A 25780-nucleotide genomic window follows, 5' to 3' on the forward strand; every position below is an offset into this window, starting at 1 on the left:
GGTATGAATTTCAAAAGAAGAGAGGCTGTTAAACTGAAGGCTGGAATAAATTGTTTATCAATGAGTACATTACTTCTGACTCAATTAATTCAAGTACTTAAGAGCATAATGCTAGAAAGAATAAAGTCAAGAATTTGATCTTAATTCTAGATAGCTCTTCTGATAAAGAAAGGAACACTGTCGAATGGCCGTAGTATACACTACAGTCTTGCACAGGCATACTGGCCTGATGCTAATCACAGTGGATTCCTGACATTGAAAAGCAGAAGGTGCAGGGTGTTTCCCTACATCAAAGGCATACAAATACTTCTAATGGTAGGTAAGGAGCATCATTTTCTATTATAGACCTATTTGAACATCAACTACTATAGCTGATGAATGAATTTTGTATACAGTATATTGATTAAAAACATGACCTTTAGTATCCAGCAAACATATGTTCAAGTCTCCACTGGGCCACTTATAAGATGTGTCATATTGGGAAAGGGAACTTTCTTAAGTCTCAGTTTCATCATCTGTAAACTGGGATTATAACTATGTCAAAATGTCATAGGGTTGTCTTAAAATTCATGCTTAGCACAGTGTCTGACACATAATAAACATTAGCTCTCATTATTCTTGAGAATGGGAAAACAGGAGCATTTATTTGCTGACATATAATTGTCTACTGAGTCCCACCCTGCTGTCTTTGTGAGCCTAGAAGCATTTTTCTGCAGCAGCTTTCAACTTTATTTTAAACTTGAGAACTCACCAGAGACTGATTTCTGTTTTGTTTCAGCTTTTCAGAAGTCACCTATGAAGTTAAGCCTCTTATGTGGATTAAGTCAATGGCAATATTGATTTGGGCTTTTTATGAGCTACCAATTCTAGTTATCATAACCCTTCAAGGAAGAAAGAAAAATCCCCTAGAAGATTAGAAACTCTCCCATTCTCACTCTAAGTAGACTAAATGGTAAACTAATCCAGTGGATGCTTAGTTAGGAAGGCCATCAGGATAATAAAGAGCAATATTTCCATTTATTCAAACTATAACATCAATAGAATGTGCCTCCTATATTCTACCAGCAAAGGGAAGTGTTCAGATAAATGTATTCAATTTTTAACAGTTCCTAGGAACTCCCAACATAACAGACACATTAACACGTACAGAGTTTTGAATATATATATGAGTGTGCAATGATAGTAACTGAATGAGATTGGATCATACAACTTTTCAAATGGGTTTGTGGCATGAAGGCAATGAAAGGTGATGAAGAATCCAACAGGCTAAGACTCATCTTCTATTGAAAGGTCACTAAGATCCCCATCTTTGAGGTCAATGTCATCAGCAAGTATTAGAGGTAGCACATGCTAAACTACTTTGGATAGTGTGTACAATGTAACAAAAGCCATGATGCTTCTGGTAGATTATAGCAGAATAAGACTCTGCTAATCTAATTGGTTAATATGCATGACTACAAGACTGAAAAAGATGGATGTCAGAAATTAGATTTTCAGCAATACTTTTCCTAGTAGCTCAGCTGGTAAAGAATCCGCCTGCAGTACAGGAGACCTGGGTTTGATCTCTGAGTTGGGAAGATGCCCTGGAGAAGGGAACGGCTACCCACTCTAGTATTCTGGCCCTGGAGAACTCCACAGACTGTATAGTCCATAGTCCATGGGGTCACAAAGAGTCAGACATGACTAAGCAACTTTCAGTACTCTTTCAGTTTTTAAAATTTTTATTAACTACTGTTAATCATGTTGATTTTAGCAGAGATATTCTCAGGAAGATCTGAAAACCATTCTCTGGTGTTCCACAGCAGTTTAATTAGAGATCTTACAATCACTGTGACAGAACCAAGAAGTTTTTGTTAAACCTGTTTTCACTATTGCTGTTGCTCATCCATATAGTTAAGTTACAAAGCAAATGGATGAGACTCTACAATCTTCAGCGAACTCAGACTGACTGGTGCGGCCATAGCATGCACCCTTATTCCCATTCATAAAGTTCTGCTTCATTCATTTGCATGTTATTTACAGTGACACAATTTCCTAGATCCTAAGAATGGGCAGGAAATGACTATCTGAAAATGACTGTAATTGGCATTCTGTGAGTAGAAGGCACCTGTGAAAAGATTTGACAACTGGAAATAATATTTGTGTCCCAGCAGCTTTCAGAATGATTTATGTATACAATCTCAGTTGATCCTCTATACCACAGTAAGCAAATATTATCCTCACTTTACATAAGAGAAACAAAACCTTGTAGAAGTTATCTTATGAAAAGAAAAATTATGTCTTCAGAACTTACCTATGTAGCAAAGTCTACAAGAGTAAAAAAAAAAAAAAAAGACAGAGTCCCTGCCCTCAAGAAGTTCACAGTTTAGCTGGTGAAATAAACAAGTTACTAGTCAATTACAATTAAGAGTGATTGGTGCTTTGGTAGGAATATGTACTGAGTGCTACAGATCAGAGGGGCATCAAGCTGAGACTGCACAGGACCAAGACAAGCTTTCCAGAGCAGGCAGTATCCAGACAGAGGCCTGAAGGTGGAACAAGACCTCGCCAGGTGGGGAGAGGGGAAGAGCAGGTTTATAACAATACTTGGGCCATAGATGAAAGCTGCTGCAAGTGAACCCAGGGCTCTACCAGCATTTGGAATCAACAGGAAGAATTCTACCAGCTCCAAAAACCATAAAGCAATAAGGGACCACGCCAGTAGGGTTGGTAAAGTGGTATAGCTGGATGGTATACAACACAAAGGAGCAGAACTTTTGTTTTATTGAGGTTTGCTGGTTTCTAACATAAGGGTTTTAGTGCTGCAGTGGGAACCGAGGTTTGTGGAGTGTGAGAAAGTAAAGAGTAGCCGAGTAGCTCTAAGAAAGTGGCTGAATGAGAAATAGTGGCCTCAGAGGAGAGTCATGTCTGAGGCAGGATGGAAGGTAAGCAGAGCTGCCTGAGAGGGCTGCAGGGGAAGGGGCGTTCAAAGTTTCATTAGTTCAATTCAGTGCATTCATTCTTTAAGGAAACAGTTACTAAGCATTTACTCTGTAATGATAGTCTGCTAAGCTATTAAGTAAAAGAGCAATTTGAATTTAAGTCACTGTTACTTCAGTATTCTTTTTCTCTTATACCATCCTGAATAATTCATCACCAAATACATCAAAACCAAGATATGCAACTTTTAAATTCAATTTATAAATATTGTTCAATGACTGGCTCACTATGTGTCAAATATTGCACTATATAAAAATGTCCAGTTACTGGTTAATGACATCTGGTTTTACTCCATAATCTTCAAGGACAGGACAAGGGGGAAAGGGTTTAAAGTTCTCTCCATGGAATTCTGGTAAAAAACGCTTAGTAGTATACATTGTCAAACACTAGAAAATGGTAGAAATTCCTTGATGCCTTCAAAAATCAATAATCAATAAATATTTATTGAATGCTTCCTCTGGAAAACAATGAGTACTGAGTTGAACTCTGGTGAGACTTAGGGTATAAAGGATGCATAATTAGAATCGCTGTGCTTACACAGGGAGGAAAAAAAATCAACACATTGCACTACCACAGAAGCTTGGTGATACAACTGAAATAGAATCAAATTTCACAAAACTCATAGAGGGCTAGGTTTAGTGTGGTCCTGCCTGAAGGCATGTTCTCTGAAGGTCCTTGGCAGCCTTGTGATTCAATTTTAAGTGCTTTGAACTTTGGTTCAGAACCTGAGTAATAAAAACTGCTTAATTGGGTTCCTTTTACAGCTTCTATTTTTTTAAGCATTATTTTAGCAGAAGTTCAAGTGTTCTACCAAGAGAATAACTTATGTTATTTGTGTTCTTTTGAAAATGTATCTTTCTGATGGCACTCCAACATCACATAAGATTACAAATCCAGGACAACAGCCCTCCACAGTATTCTTAGGAAGGCAGAATTCTAACAACGTGGGCTCCAAACTTTACATTGAAATGTACATTTCAATCTGACAATATTTAAATATGTGCAAATAAGAATTGCAAATCAACCTTCTAGATCATCCTATTAGTACAGTAGAACCACAATTAAACTTCTAAATATTAGGGAGTCTCATTTAATTGAAGTTATCTCCCTCTCCATTCACCACTGGCAGTTGGCATTGATAAACAACACAAAGTCACCTCTGAGCTTTCCATTTCTTTATTTCTACATTGAGGCCATTCTTCATTGGCTTTTGCATCCATAGTCTAGTACAATAAAACTGGAAGTAACTGATCAGAGTAACATCCTCCTCATCCACAGAAAGTCACTTATACCAATTCCCCAGCTAAATTCAACTCTACAAACTAAGGCATGGAAAAAAAGAAAACTCATATATTTTAAACAGCTTTTTGTCAATGAATTTTAGGCTAACTGTTAACTGTAAAAGGTTTTGAACTTACATTTCAATTTTATCTAAACTTGTTATTTATGGTATGGCAAAGACTAGAAACCATTCAGACAAAACATCATATACTAAAACTATCAAATACTCTTCTATGAAAAGTAAAAGAGATACATAGCAATCAAGGTGGCCAAAATTCAAATTTGAGCCTCTTACAAATTTACCTTACCAGGAGAGAAATGCTAAGTGCAGCACATTTAATAAATTCATTTGTTCAATAATATTCATCAAACACCTATAATTTGTCAAATATTGTTCTATGCTCTAAAGTTAATTCCAAAAGCATGGTGGCAGAAAAGATAGCATGCTGCTGCTGCTGCTGCTAAGTCGCTTCAGTCGTGTCCGAATCTGTGCGACCCCATAGACGGCAGCCCAACAGGCTCCCCCGTCCCTGGGATTCTCCAGGCAAGAACACTGGAGTGGGTCGCCATGTCCTTCTCCAACGCATGAAAGTGAAAAGTGAAAGTGAAGTCGCTCAGTCGTGTCCGACTCTTCGCGACCCCATGGACTGCAGCCTACCAGGCTCCTCCGTCCATGGGATTTTCCAGGCAAGAGTACTGGAGTGGGGTGCCATTGCCTTCTCTGAAAAGATAGCATAGCCAGCCCAATTGTGTTTTTAAGTCAAATATCTATACATCTGATAGATTTCATAGCCCATTGACCAGATATACTGACCCCACTAATCACAGTGTGGTTTGGACAGAACATGCTGACTGACAGACCTGGCAGTGGGGTGGATACAGCAGAAATCAGCTATATTGTTCTCTATATGAGACATGTGTGTGAGGGAAACAATTTAGGAACGTAGCTTGCCAGCCACTAACACTTGTCAAGCATACTTGGAGATTAGGGCATTTGGAGTGGGAAATTATGGGAAAAGTAGGAGGCATAAGTGTCCATGCATGAATTTTAGATGCTACTCCATATAGCTTCTCTTCTGTTTTTGCCTCTCCATTTTTATACATAAGTATGTCTTGTTTAAGAAAATGCAATTAATAGGAAAAAAATTAGAGAGCCATTCCATGAAAAATTAATCTACCTCATTATTTCTTTAAATTACACATATAAATTATGTAAATATAAAACTATAAATTATGTTATATACATATAATAACGATCACAAAATATAATATAAACATGTGTATTTATACATAGAAAATGGATAACATTATATATTTCCTGTGACTCTTATTTTTCAACACTACAGATAACTTTTTTCCAATTAGTGAAGGTGATTTTGTACCCTATTTATTGATACACCTGATATCAATACAATATCTGAGACATTTTAGCATTCAGCCTACTTGCATGTCAATGTGATAATTTTTTATTTTTTTATTTATTTATTTATTTTTTTTAAAATTTTATTTTATTTTTAAACTTTACATAATTGTATTAGTTTTGACAAATATCAAAATGAATCCACCCCAGGTATACATGTGTTCCCCATCCTGAACCCTCCTCCCTCCTCCCTCCCCATACCATCCCTCTGGGTCGTCCCAGTGCACTAGCCCCAAGCATCCAGTATCGTGGATCGAACCTGGACTGGCAACTCGTTTCTTACATGATATTTTACATGTTACAATGTCATTCTCCCAAATCTTCCCACCCTCTCCCTCTCCCACAGAGTCCATAAGACTGTTCTATACATCAGTGTCTCTTTTGCTGTCTCGTACACAGGGTTATTGTTACCATCTTTCTAAATTCCATATATATGCGTTAGAATACTGTATTTATGTTTTTCCTTCTGGCTTACTTCACTCTGTATAATAGGCTCCAGTTTCATCCACCTCATTAGAACTGATTCAAATGTATTCTTTTTAATGGCTGAGTAATACTCCATTGTGTATATGTACCACAGCTTTCTTATCCATTCATCTGCTGATGGACATCTAGGTTGCTTCCATGTCTTGGCTATTATAAACAGTGCTGCGATGAACATTGGGGTACACGTGTCTCTTTCCCTTCTGGTTTCCTCAGTGTGTATGCCCAGCAGTGGGGTTGCTGGATCATAAGGCAGTTCTATTTCCAGTTTTTTAAGGAATCTCCACACTGTTCTCCATAGTGGCTGTACTAGTTTGCATTCCCACCAACAGTGTAAGAGGGTTCCCTTTTCTCCACACCCTCTCCAGCATTTATTATTTGTAGACTTTTGGATCGCAGCCATTCTGACTGGTGTGAAATGGTACCTCATAGTGGTTTTGATTTGCATTTCTCTGATAATGAGTGATGTTGAGCATCTTTTCATGTGTTTGTTAGCCATCTGTATGTCTTTTTTGGAGAAATGTCTATTTAGTTCTTTGGCCCATTTTTTGATTGGGTCGTTTATTTTTCTGGAGTTGAGCTGTAGGAGTTGCTTGTATATTTTTGAGATTAGTTGTTTGTCGGTTGCTTCATTTGCTATTATTTTCTCCCATTCTGAAGGCTGTCTTTTCACCTTGCTAATAGTTTCCTTTGATGTGCAGAAGCTTTTAAGGTTAATTAGGTCCCATTTGTTTATTTTTGTTTTTATTTCCAATATTCTGGGAGGTGGGTCATAGAGGATCCTGCTGTGATGTATGTCGGAGAGTGTTTTGCCTATGTTCTCCTCTAGGAGTTTTATAGTTTCTGGTCTTATGTTGAGATCTTTAATCCATTTTGAGTTTATTTTTGTGTATGGTGTTAGAAAGTGGTCCAGTTTCATTCTTTTACAAGTGGTTGACCAGATTTCCCAGCACCACTTGTTAAAGAGATTGTCTTTAATCCATTGTATATTCTTGCCTCCTTTGTCGAAGATAAGGTGTCCATATGTGCGTGGATTTATCTCTGGGCTTTCTATTTTATTCCATTGATCAATATTTCTGTCTTTGTGCCAGTACCATACTGTCTTGATAACTGTGGCTTTGTAGTAGAGCCTGAAGTCAGGTAGGTTGATTCTTCCAGTTCCATTCTTCTTTCTCAAGATCGCTTTGGCTATTCGAAGTTTTTTGTATTTCCATACAAATTGTGAAATTATTTGTTCTAGCTCTGTGAAGAATACTGTTGGTAGCTTGATAGGGATTGCGTTGAATCTATAAATTGCTTTGGGTAGTATACTCATTTTCACTATATTGATTCTTCCAATCCATGAACATGGTATATTTCTCCATCTATTAGTGTCCTCTTTGATTTCTTTCACCAGTGTTTTATAGTTTTCTATATATAGGACTTTAGTTTCTTTAGGTAGATATATTCCTAAGTATTTTATTCTTTCTGTTGCAATGGTGAATGGAATTGTTTCCTTAATTTCTCTTTCTGTTTTCTCATTATTAGTGTATAGGAATGCAAGGGATTTCTGTGTGTTGATTTTATATCCTGCAACTTTACTGTAGTCATTGATTATTTCTAGTAATTTTCTGGTGGACTCTTTAGGGTTTTCTATGTAGAGGATCATGTCATCTGCAAATAGTGAGAGTTTTACTTCTTCTTTTCCAATTTGGATTCCTTTGATTTCTTTTTCTGCTCTGATTGCTGTGGCCAAAACTTCCAAAACTATGTTGAATAGTAATGGTGAAAGTGGGCACCCTTGTCTTGTTCCTGACTTTAGAGGAAATGCTTTCAATTTTTCACCATTGAGGATAATGTTTGCAGTGGGTTTGTCATATATAGCTTTTATTATGTTGAGGTATGTTCCTTCTATTCCTGCTTTCTGGAGAGTTTTTATCATAAATGGATGTTGAATTTTGTCAAAGGCTTTCTCTGCATCTATTGAGATAATCATATGGTTTTTATTTTTCAATTTGTTAATGTGGTGTATTACATTGACTGATTTGCGGATATTGAAGAATCCTTGCATCCCTGGGATAAAGCCCACTTGATCATGGTGTATGATCTTTTTAATGTGTTGTTGGATTCTGATTGCTAGAATTTTGTTAAGGATTTTTGCATCTATGTTCATCAGTGATATTGGCCTGTAGTTTTCTTTTTTTGTGGGATCTTTTTCAGGTTTTGGTATTAGGGTGATGGTGGCCTCATAGAATGAGTTTGGAAGTTTACCTTCCTCTGCAATTTTCTGGAAGAGTTTGAGCAGGATAGGTGTTAGCTCTTCTCTAAATTTTTGGTAGAATTCAGCTGTGAAGCCGTCTGGACCGGGGCTTTTGTTTGCTGGAAGATTTTTGATTACAGTTTCAATTTCCATGCTTGTGATGGGTCTGTTAAGATTTTCTATTTCTTCCTGGTCCAGTTTTGGAAAGTTGTACTTTTCTAAGAATTTGTCCATTTCTTCCACGTTGTCCATTTTATTGGCATATAATTGTTGATAGTAGTCTCTTATGATCCTTTGTATTTCTGTGTTGTCTGTTGTGATCTCTCCATTTTCGTTTCTAATTTTGTTGATTTGATTTTTCTCCCTTTGTTTCTTGATGAGTCTGGCTAATGGTTTGTCAATTTTATTTATCCTTTCAAAGAACCAGCTTTTGGTTTTGTTGATTTTTGCTATGGTCTCTTTTGTTTCTTTTGCATTTATTTCTGCTCTAATTTTTAAGATTTCTTTCCTTCTACTAACCCTGGGGTTCTTCATTTCTTCCTTTTCTAGTTGCTTTAGGTGTAGAGTTAGGTTATTTATTTGACTTTTTTCTTGTTTCTTGAGGTGTGCCTGTATTGCTATGAACTTTCCCCTTAGGACTGCTTTTACCGTGTCCCACAGGTTTTGGGTTGTTGTGTTTTCATTTTCATTCGTTTCTATGCAAATTTTGATTTCTTTTTTGATTTCTTCTGTGATTTGTTGGTTATTCAGCAGCGTGTTGTTCAGCCTCCATATGTTGGAATTTTTAATAGTTTTTCTCCTGTAATTGAGATCTAATCTTACTGCATTGTGGTCAGAAAAAATGCTTGGAATGATTTCAATTTTTTGAATTTACCAAGGCTAGCTTTATGGCCCAGGATGTGATCTATCCTGGAGAAGGTTCCATGTGCGCTTGAGAAAAAGGTGAAATTCATTGTTTTGGGATGAAATGACCTATAGATATCAATTAGGTCTAACTGGTCTATTGTATCGTTTAAAGTTTGTGTTTCCTTGTTAATTTTCTGTTTAGTTGATCTATCCATAGGTGTAAGTGGGGTATTAAGGTCTCCCACTATTATTGTGTTATTGTTAATTTCTCCTTTCATACTTGTTAGCAGTTGTCTTACGTACTGTGGTGCTCCCGTGTTGGGTGCATATATATTTATAATTGTTATATCTTCTTCTTGGATTGATCCTTTGATCATTATGTAGTGACCTTCTTTGTCTCTTTTCACAGCCTTTGTTTTAAAGTCTATTTTATCTGATATGAGTATTGCTACTCCTGCTTTCTTTTGGTCCCTATTTGCATGGAAAATCTTTTTCCAGCCCTTCACTTTCAGTCTGTATGTGTCCCCTGTTTTGAGGTGGGTCTCTTGTAGACAACATATGTAGGGGTCTTGTTTTTGTATCCATTCAGCCAGTCTTTGTCTTTTGGTTGGGGCATTCAACCCATTTACGTTTAAGGTAATTACTGATAAGTATGTTCCCGTTGCCATTTACTTTATTGTTTTGGGTTCGAGTTTATACACCGTTTTTGTGTTTCCTGTCTAGAGAATATCCTTTAGTATTTGTTGAAGAGCTGGTTTGGTGGTGCAGAATTCTCTCAGCTTTTGCTTGTCTGAAAAGCTTTTGATTTCTCCTTCATACTTGAATGAGATCCTTGCTGGGTACAATAATCTGGGCTGTAGGTTATTTTCTTTCATCATTTTAAGTATGTCTTGCCATTCCCTCCTGGCTTGAAGAGTTTCTATTGAAAGATCAGCTGTTATCCTTATGGGAATTCCCTTGTGTGTTATTTGTTGTTTTTCCCTTGCTGCTTTTAATATTTGTTCTTTGTGTTTGATCTTTGTTAATTTGATTAATATGTGTCTTGGGGTGTTTCGTCTTGGGTTTATCCTGTTTGGTACTCTCTGGGTTTCTTGGACTTGGGTGATTATTTCCTTCCCCATTTTAGGGAAGTTTTCCACTATTATCTCCTCAAGTATTTTCTCATGGTCTTTCTTTTTGTCTTCTTCTTCTGGAACCCCTATGATTCGAATGTTGTAGCGTTTAATATTGTCCTGGAGGTCTCTGAGATTGTCCTCATTTCTTTTAATTCGTTTTTCTTTTATCCTCTCTGATTCATTTATTTCTACCATTCTATCTTCTAATTCACTAATCCTGTCTTCTGCCTCTGTTATTCTACTATTTGTTGCCTCCAGAGTGTTTTTAATTTCACTTATTGCATTATTCATTATATATTGACTCTTTTTTATTTCTTCTAGGTCCTTGTTAAACCTTTCTTGCATCTTCTCAATCCTTGTCTCCAGGCTATTTATCTGTGATTCCATTTTAGTTTCAAGATTTTGGATCAATTTCACTATCATTATTCGGAATTCTTTATCAGGTAGATTCCCTATCTCTTCCTCTTTTGTTTGGTTTGGTGGGCATTTATCCTGTTCCTTTATCTGCTGAGTATTCCTCTGTCTCTTCATCTTGTTTAAATTGCTGAGTTTGGGGTGTCCTTTCTGTATTCTGGCAGTTTGTGGAGTTCTCTTTATTGTGGTGTTTCCTCGCTGTGTGTGGGTTTGTACAGGTGGCTTGTCAAGGTTTCCTGGTTAGGGAAGCTTGTGTCGGTGTTCTGGTGGGTGGAGCTGTATTTCTTCTCTCTGGAGTGCGATGAAATGTCCAGTAATGAGTTATGAGATGTCTATAGTTTTGGGGTGACTTTGGGCAGCCTGTATCTTGAAGCTCAGGGCTGTGTTCCTTTGTTGCTGGAGAATTTGCTTGGTATGTCTTGCCCTGGAACTTATTGGCCCTTGTGTGGTGCTTGGTTTCAGTGTCGGTATGGAGGCATTTGATGAGCTCCTGTGAATGAATGTTCCTTGGAGTCAGGAGTTCTCTGGAGTCAGGGTTTGGACTTAAGTCTCCTGCTTCCGATTATCGGTCTTATTTTTACAGTAGTTTCAAAACTTCTCCTTCTATACAGCACCATTGATAAAACATCTACATTAAAGATGATAAGTTTCTCTACAGTGAGGGTCACTCAGAGAGGTTCATGGGGTTACATGGAGAAGAGAAGAGGGAGGAGGGAGTTAGAGGTGACCCAAATGAGATGAGGTGAATCAATAGTGGAGAGAGTGGGCTAGCCAGTAGTCACTTCCTTATGTGCACTCCACAACTGGACCACTCAGAGATGTTCACGGGGTTATACAGAGAAGAGAAGAAGGAGGAAGGTAACAGAGGTGGCCAGAAGGATAAAAGGGGGGAATGAAAAGGAGGGAGACAGATCCAGCCAGTAATCAGTTCCCTAAGTGTTCTCCACCGTCTGGAACACACAGAAATTCACAGAGTTGGGTAGAGTAGAGAGGGGTTAGGGAGGAGACACAGGCGACCTGGTGGAGAAAAAGGAGGGTCCAAAGGGAGAGAGAGCAGTCAAGCCAGTAATCTCACTTCCTAGTGAAAAATGGGTCCTGAAGATTGGGTCCTTAAAGGTACAAAATTGGTAACAAATACATAAAAGCAAAAATTAAAAATCTAGAGTAGAGTTTGGAATTTCAAAAATACGATGTTAAAGAAAAGAAGAAGGAAAAGAAAGAGAGAAAGAACGAACAAACGAAAACAAACAAGGTCGCGAAAATTATAAAGAAAGTACAGGTACAAAATTGATAACTAATACCAGAAAGCGAAAATTAAAAATCTAGAGTAGAGTTTGGAATTTCAAAAATACGATGTTAAAGAAAAGAAGAAGGAAAAGAAAGAGAGAAAAAACGAACAAACAAAAACAAACAAGGTCGCGAAAATTATAAAGAAAGTACAGGTACAAAATTGATAACTAATACCAGAAAGCAAAAATTAAAAATCTAGAGTAGAGTTTGGAATTTCAAAAATACAATGTTAAAAAAAAAAAAAAAGAAGAAGAAGAAAAATAAAGAGAGAAAACAAACAAACAAATACGAACAATGTCACAAAAATTATAAAGAAAATACAGGTACAAAATTGATATCAAATACCAAAAAGCATAAATTAAAAATCTAGAGTAAAGTTTGGAATTTCAGATATACAATGTTATATAAAAGAAGAAGAGAAAGAAACAGAGAAGAAGAAAAAGAAAAAAAAAAGTCACAGAAATTATATAAAAAAAAACTATAGGTACAAAATTGATAACATATACCAAAAAGCGAAAATTAAAAATCTAGAGTAGAGTTTGGGATTTCAAAAATACAATGTTAAAGAAAAGAAGAAAAAAACAAAAACAAACAAACAAAAAAAACAAGGTCAAAAAATTATAAAATATATATATATGAAGTTTGCTGAAGAAGAAAAAAATAGGGTCTTTTTTTTTTTTTGCAAAGTAATAGGTTATAAAAGTGAAAATTAAAGGAACAATAGAGGACTTAAAATTTTTTTTTTTTTAATTAAAAAAAAAAAAAGAATGATCGTAAAAATAATAAAAATATATCTAGGACTTTTTTTTTTTTTTTTTTTTTGGGTGTTGTGGGTTCAGTTCATTTTTGGCTAGTTCCTTGGTCAGATTTATATTTCTCAAGATCTATAGGCCCCTTCCTATGTAGTCCGTAGTAACCACAGGGTTTTGATCTATTGCCTGTAGCTTCCAAGGCGTTTCCCTCTGTTATATCTTCTTCTGTTTGCTAGTCTCTTCAGTATCTGGTTTCCGCCCTGACTCAAAGGGCACGGTGGAGGACACTTTTTTTTTTTTTTTTTTAGGCTTACTTGTTCAGTCGCGCTGTGGGGAGGGAGGGAGGGATGCTGCAAACAAATAACACTGGCGTGGGCTCGCAGTGCCTCAGCCACCCTGGGTCTGCCCCTGCTCACGGCGCGTGTAGCCTCCCTGTCCACACTGCTCGGACTCTAGGTTGTTCCGCTGGGAACAATCCGAGGCTGGCCCTGGGCTGCATGCACCTCCCAGGTCCAAGCCGCTCAGGTTCAGGCACTCGGGTAGTCCTCAGAGGCGCAGACTCAGTTGGGCCTGCGTTTTGTGCTCTTCCCAGGTCCGAGCGCCAATTTGCTCTTCCCAGGCGAGCGCCAATGCTGCGACTTATCGCCTCCCCGCCACTCGGTTATCTGGATGTAAAACCGGCGCACCTTCTCAGGCAGATGTTGACCGTCCAGACCCCCAAGAAGTTTTAGTTAGCAAAGAAGCCTGCTTACAATTTTATAGATAATGTCTCTCTGGGGCTGCGATTGCCCCCTTCCGGCTCTGGCTGCCTGTCACCGGAGGGGGAAGGTCTGCAGCCGGCTATCTCTGTTCAGTCCTTTGTTCCGTGCGCGGGCCTGGCGGTCTTAGGTTAGGGCTGGCTTTTCGCGTGGTAGGTATCCCACAGTCTGGTTTGCTAGCCCAAATTATTTCGCTCAGATAGCGCTCAGGGTATTCAGGCCAGATTCTTACTCTCAGCGATGCAGCCCACGCCGCGCCTCCCTGCCCAGCCCCGGTTTGCTAATGGCGGATGCAGGCGTCTGCGCTGCTTCTCTGCTGGGGGAGTTACTGTAGGGCTCGCAATCTGCGAGTTTTAAATTGTTTATTTATTTTTTCTCCCTGTTATGTTGCCCTCTGTGCTTCCAAAGCTCGGCACAGATTCGGCAGTGAGAAGGTTTCCTGATGTTTGGAAACTTCTCTCTTTTTAAGATTCCCTTCCCGGGACGGAACTCCGTCCCTCCCTCTTTTGTCTCTTTTTTTTTGTTTTTAATATTTTCTCCTACCTCCTTTCGAAGAGTTGGGTTGCTTTTCTGGGTGCCTGATGTCCTCTGCCGGCATTCAGAAGTTGTTTTGTGGAATTTACTCGACGTTTAAATGCTCTTTTGATGAATTTGTGGGGGAGAAAGTGTTCTCCCCGTCCTACTCCTCCGCCATCTTGGCTCCTCCCCTCCAATGTGATAATTTTTTAAAGTATTCTCAAAACTCTGGACTTGAACCATTACCAAGGAGACATAATTGGACTTTAGGAGTGAAACCTTGTAAATGTCTTAGTTGAGGGTAAAGAAATGAATCTTACCTTAAACCTTTAAATTCTAGGAAAGGTTTGGGTGTGTCCTTATTCAATTCTTTTTATTTTTTTGCCTGTGAGCTCATTTCTAACTTCTTCCATGATATAAAAAGACACAAAGGGTCATTTTCTCAAACAGTTAAAGACTCAGGAGTAATAAAATTAAATACTTCATATGTTACAGGAATGACTGGCACCAAAATAGCACTGCATATGGTCCAGTTTATACTGACAGGACAGCAGAATTCTCAGCTTTTAGTATAAACGGCTTCAAATGAGAAGATTTCCAAGGTTCAAGGGGATTCAAGATTGATCTTCTGTCACCTCTAGACCCTTTCAGAATTACAATGAGAAAGAAAAGTGCCAAAAATAAATAGAACTGATTTGTATATGGATGGAGCTAGTTCTGTATCACAGATGACCAGAAAAGCAGAAGAACCGTTTTCTGACAGGATGATTTCCTGACAGGACATGTTGGCATTACCTCACAGTCATTCTTTTGCAGATATTTAAAACTGCTTTCGCTGTTCACATAAATATAAAGCTACATTTTGAAATGCCAATTCTGAAATCTTGTTCAAATCTTTGTAATAAAAGAGAATCAACATGTAACATGGATACTGTCTCAATCAATTCTACGGACTTTTCAATATGCCACGGCTTCCCTTTTAGGTACTGAACCAAATCCATGCCCCTTCACTTCACTTTTTAGGTTTAGCAACTGCTTTCTTCTGTATTTCAAGAACCTCCCTTTTTCATCAATCTTCAGTAGTCTCTCTGCTTCAGCCGAGTTATCTATCATGTTTGTCATTCAAATGGTCTGACTTACCCATGCCTGGCCTTTGAGCTAACCATATAATAAATGGGCCCTAAAGAGTTAAAAAGGAAAAGAACAAAGCTTTTTTCCTCCGTTTTCACCACTCCCAGAGTATATATCTCCTTTGAGTTTGCCCTGTGGCTGAACCAATTCAAGCAGAGGAACCACATTATGTACCTAAAAAGAGGACAGTTGCTTTGTTTCCCAGGGCATAGTCATTTCTGTGACACTCAGCCAGGAAGCCAGTCTTTCACTTCTGAAATTACGTACATCCACAAAGGAAAATACATAATTCCACAGTGTAGAGAGTTATTTATGAAGAAAACTCCAGAATTATTCTTCATACTGTGCTGTAGGTTTTAATCTAGATTGAGGAAGACACATTTAAGGTTTAAGCATAGTATTAAGCAAAGTGAGCTCAGGGATAGATAGTTGAAATGGATGAATGTGCAGAGGTAAGAGATATTTTCAGACTGAGAGCAAAAGACCACGCAGCCTCAAAAGCTGCAAGGCTGAAGTGGGAAACTGACCTAGCTATTCCTGGATAAAGTGTTTCCATAAATAAGAGAGATTGGTCAAAGGTAAAAACACACTGTGTAATATGTCTACAATTAGTGATAACTATGTATTGTTTTATGAAGTTAGTTTAAGAATCTATATAGAGAATCTATACAGAGAATTTGCTGTATAGATTAAAATCTATATAGAGAATTATATAGGGCTATTATGAAATATAACCCTTCATGGGAAATAGATGGGGAAACAGTGGAAACAGTGTCACACTTTATTTTTTTGGGCTCCAAAATCACTGCAGATGGTGACTGCAGCCATGAAATTAAAAGACACTTACTCCTTGGAAGGAAAGTTATGACCAACCTAGATAGAATATTCAAAAGCAGAGACATTACTTTGCCAACAAAGGTCTGTCTAGTCAAGGCTATGATTTTTCCAGTGGTCATGTATGGATGTGAGAGTTGGACTGTGAAGAAGGCTGAGTGCCAAAGAATTGATGCTTTAGAACTGTGGTGTTGGAGAAGACTCTTGAGAGTCCCTTGGACTGCAAGGAGATCCAACCAGTCCATTCTGAAGGAGATCAGTCCTGGGTGTTCTTTGGAAGGAATGATGCTAAAGCTGTAACTCCAGTACTTTGGCCACCTCATGTGAAGAGTTGACTCGTTGGAAAAGACTCTGATGCTGGGAGGGATTGGGGGCAGGAGGAGAAGGGAACGACAGAGGATGAGATGGCTGGATGGCATCACCGACTCGATGGGCGTGAGTCTGAGTGAACTCCGGGAGTTGGTGATGGACAGGGAGGCCTGGTGTGCTGCAATTCATGGGGTTGCAAAGAGTCGGACACGACTGAGCGACTGAACTGAACTGACCGAGGTGAATCTTACCATTTGATAATATCTTGGTATCTAGGAGGTGATGAATTGTGACTGATCATGGCTATCTATGCGTGTGTGTGTGTCGTTAGTCATTCAGTTGTATCTGACTTTGTGATTCCATGGACTATAGCCCAGCAGGCTCCCCTGTCCATGAGATTTCCCGGGCAGGAATACTGGAGTGGGTTGACATTTCCTCTTCCAGGGGATCTTCCCGACCCAGGGATAGGACCCTCATCTGCATTGGCAGGCTGATTCTTTATCACTGAGCCACCTGGAGAGATATGGCTACCTACACTCATAGCTTAATGATGAAGAGTAAAGGGGAGTTTTGCAGAAATGAGGACTTCTGAAGGATGCATGAAGGTGCAATTTCTATAGTGCATCACTGTAAATAGCCTTCCGCCATTTTTGCAACTATTTGGCTCCCTTCCCTTCTCTGAAGTCAGGTTCCAAACTTACATGTACAATATGTATTTTTGTACACATCAGCCTAACTTGAAATCATTTGTATGTAGAAGTGTGTTATATAAATGTCTATATAAGGAAATATCATCTCCCTTGTCAGAAACAAAATGCAGACCATCTGTGGATTTAGCACTAGGTAGAAAACTTCCCAGTTGATGATGACACAGTAAATCAAGGTGACTCAGTGCCAAGGGAAGGTGAAATTCAGGGGCTGAGCCTTCCACCTTCAAAAGCTTTTCCTTGTAGCTTCTACTTTTAGTACTAAATCGTGTAAGATCTACGCTGCATTAGCTAGGGGGAGATGAAATTCCCTTAGCAGAGAATCTTAACCTATGGTCCACGGATACAGAAGGACTTCAAGCTTCCTGAAACCCTTGACATACATGGCTGATATAGTATATACGTGCATTTTTTTTTTTCTGAAAAAAGATTCAGAGCTTTGATCAGATTCTCAAAGCATTTAGTAGTCCTCTGCCCCTTTGTCCTCTACTGTGAAGAGCCATTACTCTGGGCATTAGGAGATGTTGATGGATTTTCAGAAGAACGGTATGATCTGATTTGTGTTTACAGAGATCACTGCTAACAATATGGAGGAGCGTCTGGAGTTCCCTTTTCATTAGAAGAAGAAATTATAACATATAAAGTAAATATCCTATCTCCCTCAGATATATTACAGAGTGGTGTCCCCCCAAATAAAGAATTTCCAACCTCAGTTTGGCACTCAATACTACTTGGAAATCATTTTTGCAAATGAGAACAAATATTTAAAGCATGGAGTACAGTGTGGCTATCATGTACTAGAGCTGCATCTAAGAGTGTAGATGGAAGAACATAGGCTTTAATGAGTCACGAATTTATATTTTAGCTCTGCAATTTACTCAAGCTACATACTTCTATAATACAGGGGTCATGGTGCTTATCTCCACATCACAGGGTTATAAGAAGGACTAAAGAGAAGCAATATGTGAACCCACTCAGCAGATTACTTGACATGTTGTTGTTTAGTCGGTCAGTCATGTCCAGCTCTTTGACAACCCCATTGTGCAACCTCTTGAGCAGCCCACCAAGCTCATCTGTCCATGAGATTTCCCAGGCAAGAATACTAGAGTGGGTTGCCATTCCCTTCTCCAGGGGATCTTCCCTGCCCAGGGATCGAACCTGGGTCTCCTACATTGGCAGGTGGATTCTTTACTATCTGAGCCACCAGGAAAGCCCACTTGGCATATAATGGCCAATAATATTAATTGTCATTAATATTTCTGCATCTCCATCTTCAGTCCTGCCTCACCTGAGCTGAAGATATGTATGTGTACTCCATCTTGGCCAGGTTGAAAACCTCCCTTGTTACTCATATAAAGCTCTTGACTTGATGCCCACTTTCAGCAGACAGCCTTCTTTCTCCTTTATCCAAGACATGAAATTAAATGCTTGCCACTCCATTTTGGAATTTACCTCCTGTCTGAGAGGAAGCACTGAACTCTTTCAAAGCCTTTCCTTCTACCTGAGATTCTGAAATATTCTCCAATAGAGCCTTATTCCTGTCACTACATTCATTTGTACTCACTCTTCAAGTCCTTGTGATTTGGTGTCATTCTTTAAGATTATTGGAACTGTTTATCATCTTGAATGCACACTGCACAATGGAATCTTCTCGGGGATGTTTTTTAATGCCTGGGTCTCACCACTAAAAATTTGGATTTAATTGGTCCGAGGAGCAGTGTTGGCACTGGGATTTGTAAAACCCCAGGTAATTTTAATGTCCAACTAAGGTAGAGAATCTCTGGTCCAAAGCCAGCAATGATCTTCTAACGGCCTTTTTTTTTTTTTTTTTTGCTTTTTCTCGATTTTCATTCTACTTGTTGATTCTGAAGTCTTTGACTGTTTAGTCACCTCTTCCCACTGGAAAGCCTCTCCCCTTCCCTTTGATTCTTCTCTGACATCTCAAAACCAGCCTTTATCTTCTACCCATTATTTTAAATTCATAGGTCTCTCAGGGTATTATATTTGGCATTCTTTATTTTTGACTGTACATCTTCTCACTGGATGATCTTTTCTACGCTTGCTACTTCAGGAACCACCTATCTCTAGATGATTACACACACACACACACACACACACACACACACACACACACACCCCCAGATACCATTTCCTGGAACTCGAGATCTAAATTTGGAGCTATGTCTGCATACAGTGACAGCAGTGGGACCTAATGTCAGACTTCCTGGGTTCCAATATCCCAGTCCTATTACTTAATATCTCTGTAATACTGGGCAAGTTATTTAGCATCTCTGATTCTCACTTTACTCGTCTGTAAAATAGGGATAATAATGATCCAAACCTCACAGCATATTAGGAATATTAAATAACACAATCCATCAAAAGTACCTTACTCAGTGACTGGTGCTTAATAAATGTTAGATGTTTCACTTATAATCATCATTATCATTCCACAAGCAGAATACATGGTTCTAGACTCTCATGCTGCTGCTGCTGCTAAGTCGCTTCAGTCGTGTCCGACTCTGTGCAACCCCATGGATGGCAGCCCACCAGGCTCCCCCGTCCCTGGGATTCTCCAGGCAAGAACACTGGAGTGGGTTGCCATTTCCTTCTCCAATGCAGGAAAGTGAAAAGTGAAAGTGAAGTCGCTCAGTTGTGTCCGACTCTGTGCAACCCCACAGATGGCAGCCCACCAGGCTCCCCCGTCCCTGGGATTCTCCAGGCAAGAACACTTACATATACCACTTTTGTAACATTAATCATACAGCAGTGCTGTAGCTAGTTTATATCTGCCTTCCTAAATGTCCTCTGAATTCTTTGAGGGGAAAGATTGCTTTTTGTTCATCTGTATCTTCAGAGTTTAACTTGGCAGACTTGGCACAGATAAGCAGACCACAGATAGGAAATAGGTTTCATCTCCCTTGCCAGCTCTAATTGATTGACAATGTTTGCACAGAATAATGTGTAGATAAGGATGTGAGGCCACAGTTGGGCTCAGCAGGAAAGAGTTCCACGATTTGATTAGGGACGTTTGCTGTGCTACAGGTAGAGGGTACAGTGCATAAATGCCATGGATATTCCATAGCAGTTTTAGATACTACATAAATAACCATCTATTGATTAACTTTTCATAAACAAATGATACTAGCTGAAAGACATGAACCAGGTGAAGTTGTTGCTAAATAACTTAGTTTTCTCTTATAGTTTAAAATTTTCGGTAGTCACTATAGATTTTTATGCTAGAAACTTGTGACAACTAGAAGCATAACATGCTTACAGCAGGAAATTCATCACAGGTAATCAAATGTGGTTGAAATTTCATTTTACAGGCCTTGCTACATTATATTACACCTGCCATCTGTATATGCCATCCCATATAAATACAGATTTGGAGACTGAATTCTTTCAAGATTTTTGTGGGAACTGTTATCCAAACTGTTTAGATATAAGCCAACAATAGTTTATACTACTGATAAGTGCTTGAAATTAGAGTCAAGATGTGCTTTTCAAATCTGGGCTTCTGTCTACGCCTTGAACCCACAAGTGGCAATACTGTTTGAGCAGCTTCTGCTGTGGGCTGAAGTAGCTTATTAGTCAGGGGCAATTAGGAGGAAAATAATAATCATCTGTGCCCATTTATTTCAAGACGAACTTCATTCACCTAGCAAAGTACCTGGAACACTTGACACTAAATGAATGTTTAATGCATAAATGAGTAAATGAAAAAATGGATGGAGGGAGGGATGGTGGAGGGAGGGATGGATGGATGGTTGGAGGGATGGATGGATGGTTGGAGGGATGGATGGATGGATAGATGGGAGGATAGGTGGATGGAAGGATGACAGATTAGCTTTGCTTCCATGTAATTTTGGTAAATTCAGATTGGCAATTTTACTTTCTTTCCACCAGATGGCGATAATGTGAGATTTAGGTTTAGGTTGCAATACAGAAAGCAGAAAAACAAACAAAAACCGTATTAGGAGAAAGAGAAGCCACAAAAGAGAGGTTAAGAAGGAAGAAATGAAATGTTTGTGTCAGATGCAGTTCTCAAGAATCTATGATCCCGTGGGATTTTTAACAGCTCTTCTTCATACCATTTGTTATGCATGGATGACTTTCATTCATAATTACTTTTCAGTAAAGCAGCTATATTCAAAACCAATCTTACTTATTATAAAAATCATAGGGCAATTCTCATAACTAAAATTATTATCTTTGATTTATATATCCACACATTTTCATTCATTTTATAATCATTTCTTAGTTAATTGATGCCTCACTTGGAAGTGAGGCTGCTTGGGAACAACTGCTAGCCTGTGTGCCTCCAGGAAATGTACCCCAGCTATTAGACCTGCCAAAAATCATATAAAATAAGCTTGCCTAAGGCTCATTCATCCTATTAGCAAAGAATTGTGTGTAATATTAGATTAGGGTCCATCTCTTAATTAGAAAGCTTTTGGAAAATAAGAAAACTGGTTTTAAAATCCAGTGCTCTGTGTACACAGTGGGGGTGGGGATGGGTTTTTGGCAAATAAAGATAAGAATATGAAGATTTAAAATAGGATCAAGTATTTACTCTTATTAATATTTCCCCAAGCAAGTCCTGAATTGAATGACACAGTAAGTTCCCTAAAAAGTGAAAAAAAAACAAGACTCAGAAATATTTCATTATAAAGATTGAATATGATATAGCATATCATTTGCCCCTTACTAAAGAAAATCAGAACACAAAGGCTTTTTAAACCTCCTTGCAAAACCTTGGTCACTGAACACAAAAGAAGCTGAAAAGGATTTTAGGAAAGCAAATGAAAGGAAACTAACAATTACTGAGTTTCTAAACACTTTCACATTTATGATCACAACTGATCCTCACAACAACCTCATGATGTACATATGGGAGGCAGTGTAGCACAGTGAACAATGGAAACTTTGGAGTCATAGACTTGATTTCCAAGGCCAACTCTTACTACTTCTTGGCTGTAAAAACCAGCAAGTTATTTCTCTCCGAGCCTCAGTTACCTCATTGGTAAACTGGAGATAACATCTCATCTCATAAGGCATTCATGAGGAGTAAATTTAAGTATCCAGTAGAGCCCTGGAACACAGCAGGTACTACTCAAGTTTTCTTTTATTATTATTGCTACTTTTATTTTTTCTATTGCGATTATGGTATTGATGACAATGAAGTCAACTCTGCAGTCAACTTTATAGGCTCAGAGAGCTGAGGTAACTTGCTTAAGGCTGCACAGTTAGTGAGCTTAGAAGGCATCTAGCACAGTGTCTGATACTATAGCAGGAGCCCAGTCAAACTTATGTTAACTTTCTTCTTTCCTATCTTAAAACTCAATGATTTTCTAAGAATTTTATTCCTTAAAAATAATGAGTCAGGTCACCTCTAGCTAGTTTGATGCAAGATGCTACCATATATTTGTGAAAATCAAGAACATTTTCTTATACATAAAGGTATACATGGGCCAAAATAACACAGAGGATTCCAGACTTCACAAAAAAAAGACAACCAGGGGCCCACAATTTTGCCTGATGTAGGTTAATTCATTTATCCTCTAAAGAGACACATATGTTCCCTCCTGGGTGTCTCTAAAGATCATGAAGTCAATGACAAGAAGACTAACTTTCTAAACTCTCACTTCCTGGATCTTTATACTTGACATAAGTCAATATAGCAAATGATGGTGCTAATTAAAATAGGTCGAAAACATGTTTATTTCAGTTCATGGATGATAGATTCGGGTTTTGGTCCTTAATTTTTTTCAGGTCTCACTCTACACATTCTCCCTGGGTAATCTCATCCATCTCCAGGCATCTCCTACTATATAAGACATCAGTGAACTCAAGTCTATTTATTTCAACAGTCCAGATCTTTCCTGAAGTCTAGACATACATTAACAACTGCTTGGCAGGAAAATCCACCTGGATGTCACCCAAGCAACTTCAACCTAACATGTTCAGAAAGAAACTCATTCCCTTTCAAACCCACTCCTCCTATTTTTCTTCTCTTGGTAAATGGATCACCATCCTCCCAGTTTTCTGACTTGAAATTCAGAATAATCTTTGACTCTGTTATCTCTTTCAAACTCGACAAGTAATCAATTACTAAGGCTTATCAATTCTACCACACTAATACCTCTTGAATATGTTTCTTCACCTCTACTGATACAGCCAGAGTTTAGACATTCATCACCATCCTTAGCCTGGGATAATTCAGTGGCTTCATAGATGGTCTCCCTGCATCCAATTTCCCCCAATTGCAATCAATCTTATACACTGCTGCTTACACATCTACAATACTCTTCACTTCTCATCCTAAAAATTATAAGTCATCATGAAATTCTCTATTACTTAAAAGCTTTTTTTAAAAACTGTGTAAAGGAAAAAATGGAACTCCTAACTTGGGCATGGAAGACTTTTTGTGATCTGATGCCATTGCACCAATTTTCATGTTGAAATTTTCATCATGCTAAGTCTTTTCACAGTTTTATGCTTTTGCACCTGCTAACCTACCCTCTGGGCTTCCCTGATAGCTCAGTTGGTAAAGAATCTGCCTGCAATGCAGGAGACCTGGATTCGATTCCTGGGTGGGGAAGATCTACTGGAAAAGAATCTGCCCTCTTGGAATGTCCTTTTCCTGAGTGTGTGTGTGTGTGTGTGTGTGTGTGTGTGTGTGTGTGTACAGTCACTCAGTCATGTCCAACTCTTTGTGACCCTATGGATTAGAACTCACCAGGTTCCTCTGTCCATTGGATTTCCCAGGCAAGAATACTGGAGTAGGTTGCCATTTCTTCCTCCAGGGGATCTTCCCCATCCAAGGATCAAACCTGCATCTCCGGTATTAGCAGGCTAATTCTTACCATCGTACCACCTGGGAAGCCCTCATCCTTTTCCTGGTAAACTCTTATTCAAATGTGAAAAAACTGATCAAATATCACTTTTCTATGGACCCTGATTCACCCATGTACTTCCATAGCAATTTATCTGTAAATGTACCTGCTACATTTAAGTGTAATGATTTGTCAGATGTCTATTTTCTCCACAACATTATGAGTTTCCTACAACCAGAAACTATCATGGTCATCTACATCCCAACCATCTGACTTGAAGCCTGACACATAGCAAGTGCTCAATAAAAGCTTACTGAATAATAATAGGCTATTAAAGAGAAATTAGGATGACATTTTAGAAGACAAACTTTCTCTCATCTCAAAATTTATTTTGAGCACAATGCATGCAGACAAAATCTGGCTAGGTCTTTATACTGACTCAATATAAAATCACTTATATTTTTAGAACAAACTGTCACCAGAAACGCATTCTTATTTAAATTTATAACATTATTAGGTCAAACACTCTATACACTGATTCTATAAGCTACAACTCACAATTATAAGTTCATATTCTGTAAAGACAATCTTATAGAGAAACATTGATGGTAATTACACATTGCTTAAAGCAAAATAGAGCCAAAAAAATTCCCATATGAAAATATTTCCCAATTTCCAGTTACACAGAAGAAAAAAATTACTCATAACAAAGTTGCAGTCTTCAGCAGACTAAATAGGGAAGACTAAAATGAAGTTCTTGAAAAGACAGATATAAAACTTTTACCAAGTATGTTAAGAGCTAAAACATTAGTGCTTTTTTGCATTTCTTTTTCTTGGGGATGGTCTTGCTCCCTGTCTCCTGTACAATGTCACAAAACTCTGTCCATAGAGTGTCCCTTGGACTGCAAGGAGATCCAACCAGTCCATCCTAAAGGAAATCAGTCCTGAGTATTCATTGGAAGGACTGATGTTGAAGCTGAAACTCCAATACTTTGGTCACCTGATGTGAAGAGCTGACCCGTTTGAAAAGACTCTGATGCTGGGAAAGATTAAAGGCAGGAGAAGAAGGGGATGACAGAGGATGAGATGGTTGAATGGCGTCACCGACTCAATGGACATGAGTTTGAGTAAACTCCAGGAGTTGGTGATGGACAGGGAGGCCTGGCGTGCTGCAGTCCATGGGGTCGCAAAGAGTCAAACATGACTGAGCGACTGAACTGAACTGAAAACATTAGTAACATAGTTAATCTAAATATTTAGTGTATATCTAAATGTTGGTATGAATATCTCAAATTTTGGCTCAATTTAAAATTTTTCTACTGTAAGATTCCAATAAAGCAATTTTCATTTGTAAGAATTTGACATGATCTGTGGTGATCCCTGAGAATTTGCCTTTCTAATAAGTCAGTAGGTGATTCTGCTGCTGGTGGACCAGGGTCCATGTTTTGAGAACCACTGATCTAGATAATCAAATCATTAAAAAAAAATCTCCACACAGACTTATTGTTTTTTTTTTTAAAAGTAATCAGTGCCAACATCAGTATCTCTTTTTTTTTCCTATGAAGTGAAAATGGGGTCTAATACCACTTCTCTATCATCTGAAAAGAAATAAGGAAATCATATTTCTATCTACCTGTTGTCTACTTATTAGAAACTATCTTGTCAATCTACAATTGAGAAACTAAGGTTGTCCAAAGGATATGCCCCACACATGGCTTCCCTTTGGACTATGCTGCACAAGGTTTCAGCATTCTGTCGACAAACTTTCTGGACCTTTGCTTGGTAGTCTCCACTAACTTTTTACAGCTCTTTTTGATGCTGAAGATTTATTTGAGACTTTCGTCCCATATAGGCAATGGCTTGAAAA

At 38.4% G+C, this 25780-nt stretch overlaps 1 protein-coding gene across 1 annotated transcript in view; it reads right to left on the reverse strand.

Annotated features, from left to right (window-relative positions):
• Positions 1-25780, reverse strand: part of TENM1 (teneurin transmembrane protein 1) — a 916085-nt gene that overhangs the window by 622208 nt on the left and 268097 nt on the right. The window lies entirely within an intron of this gene.

The sequence above is a fragment of the Bos taurus genome, chromosome X (genome assembly GCF_002263795.3).
Source record: "Bos taurus isolate L1 Dominette 01449 registration number 42190680 breed Hereford chromosome X, ARS-UCD2.0, whole genome shotgun sequence".
NCBI lineage: Eukaryota > Metazoa > Chordata > Mammalia > Artiodactyla > Bovidae > Bos > Bos taurus.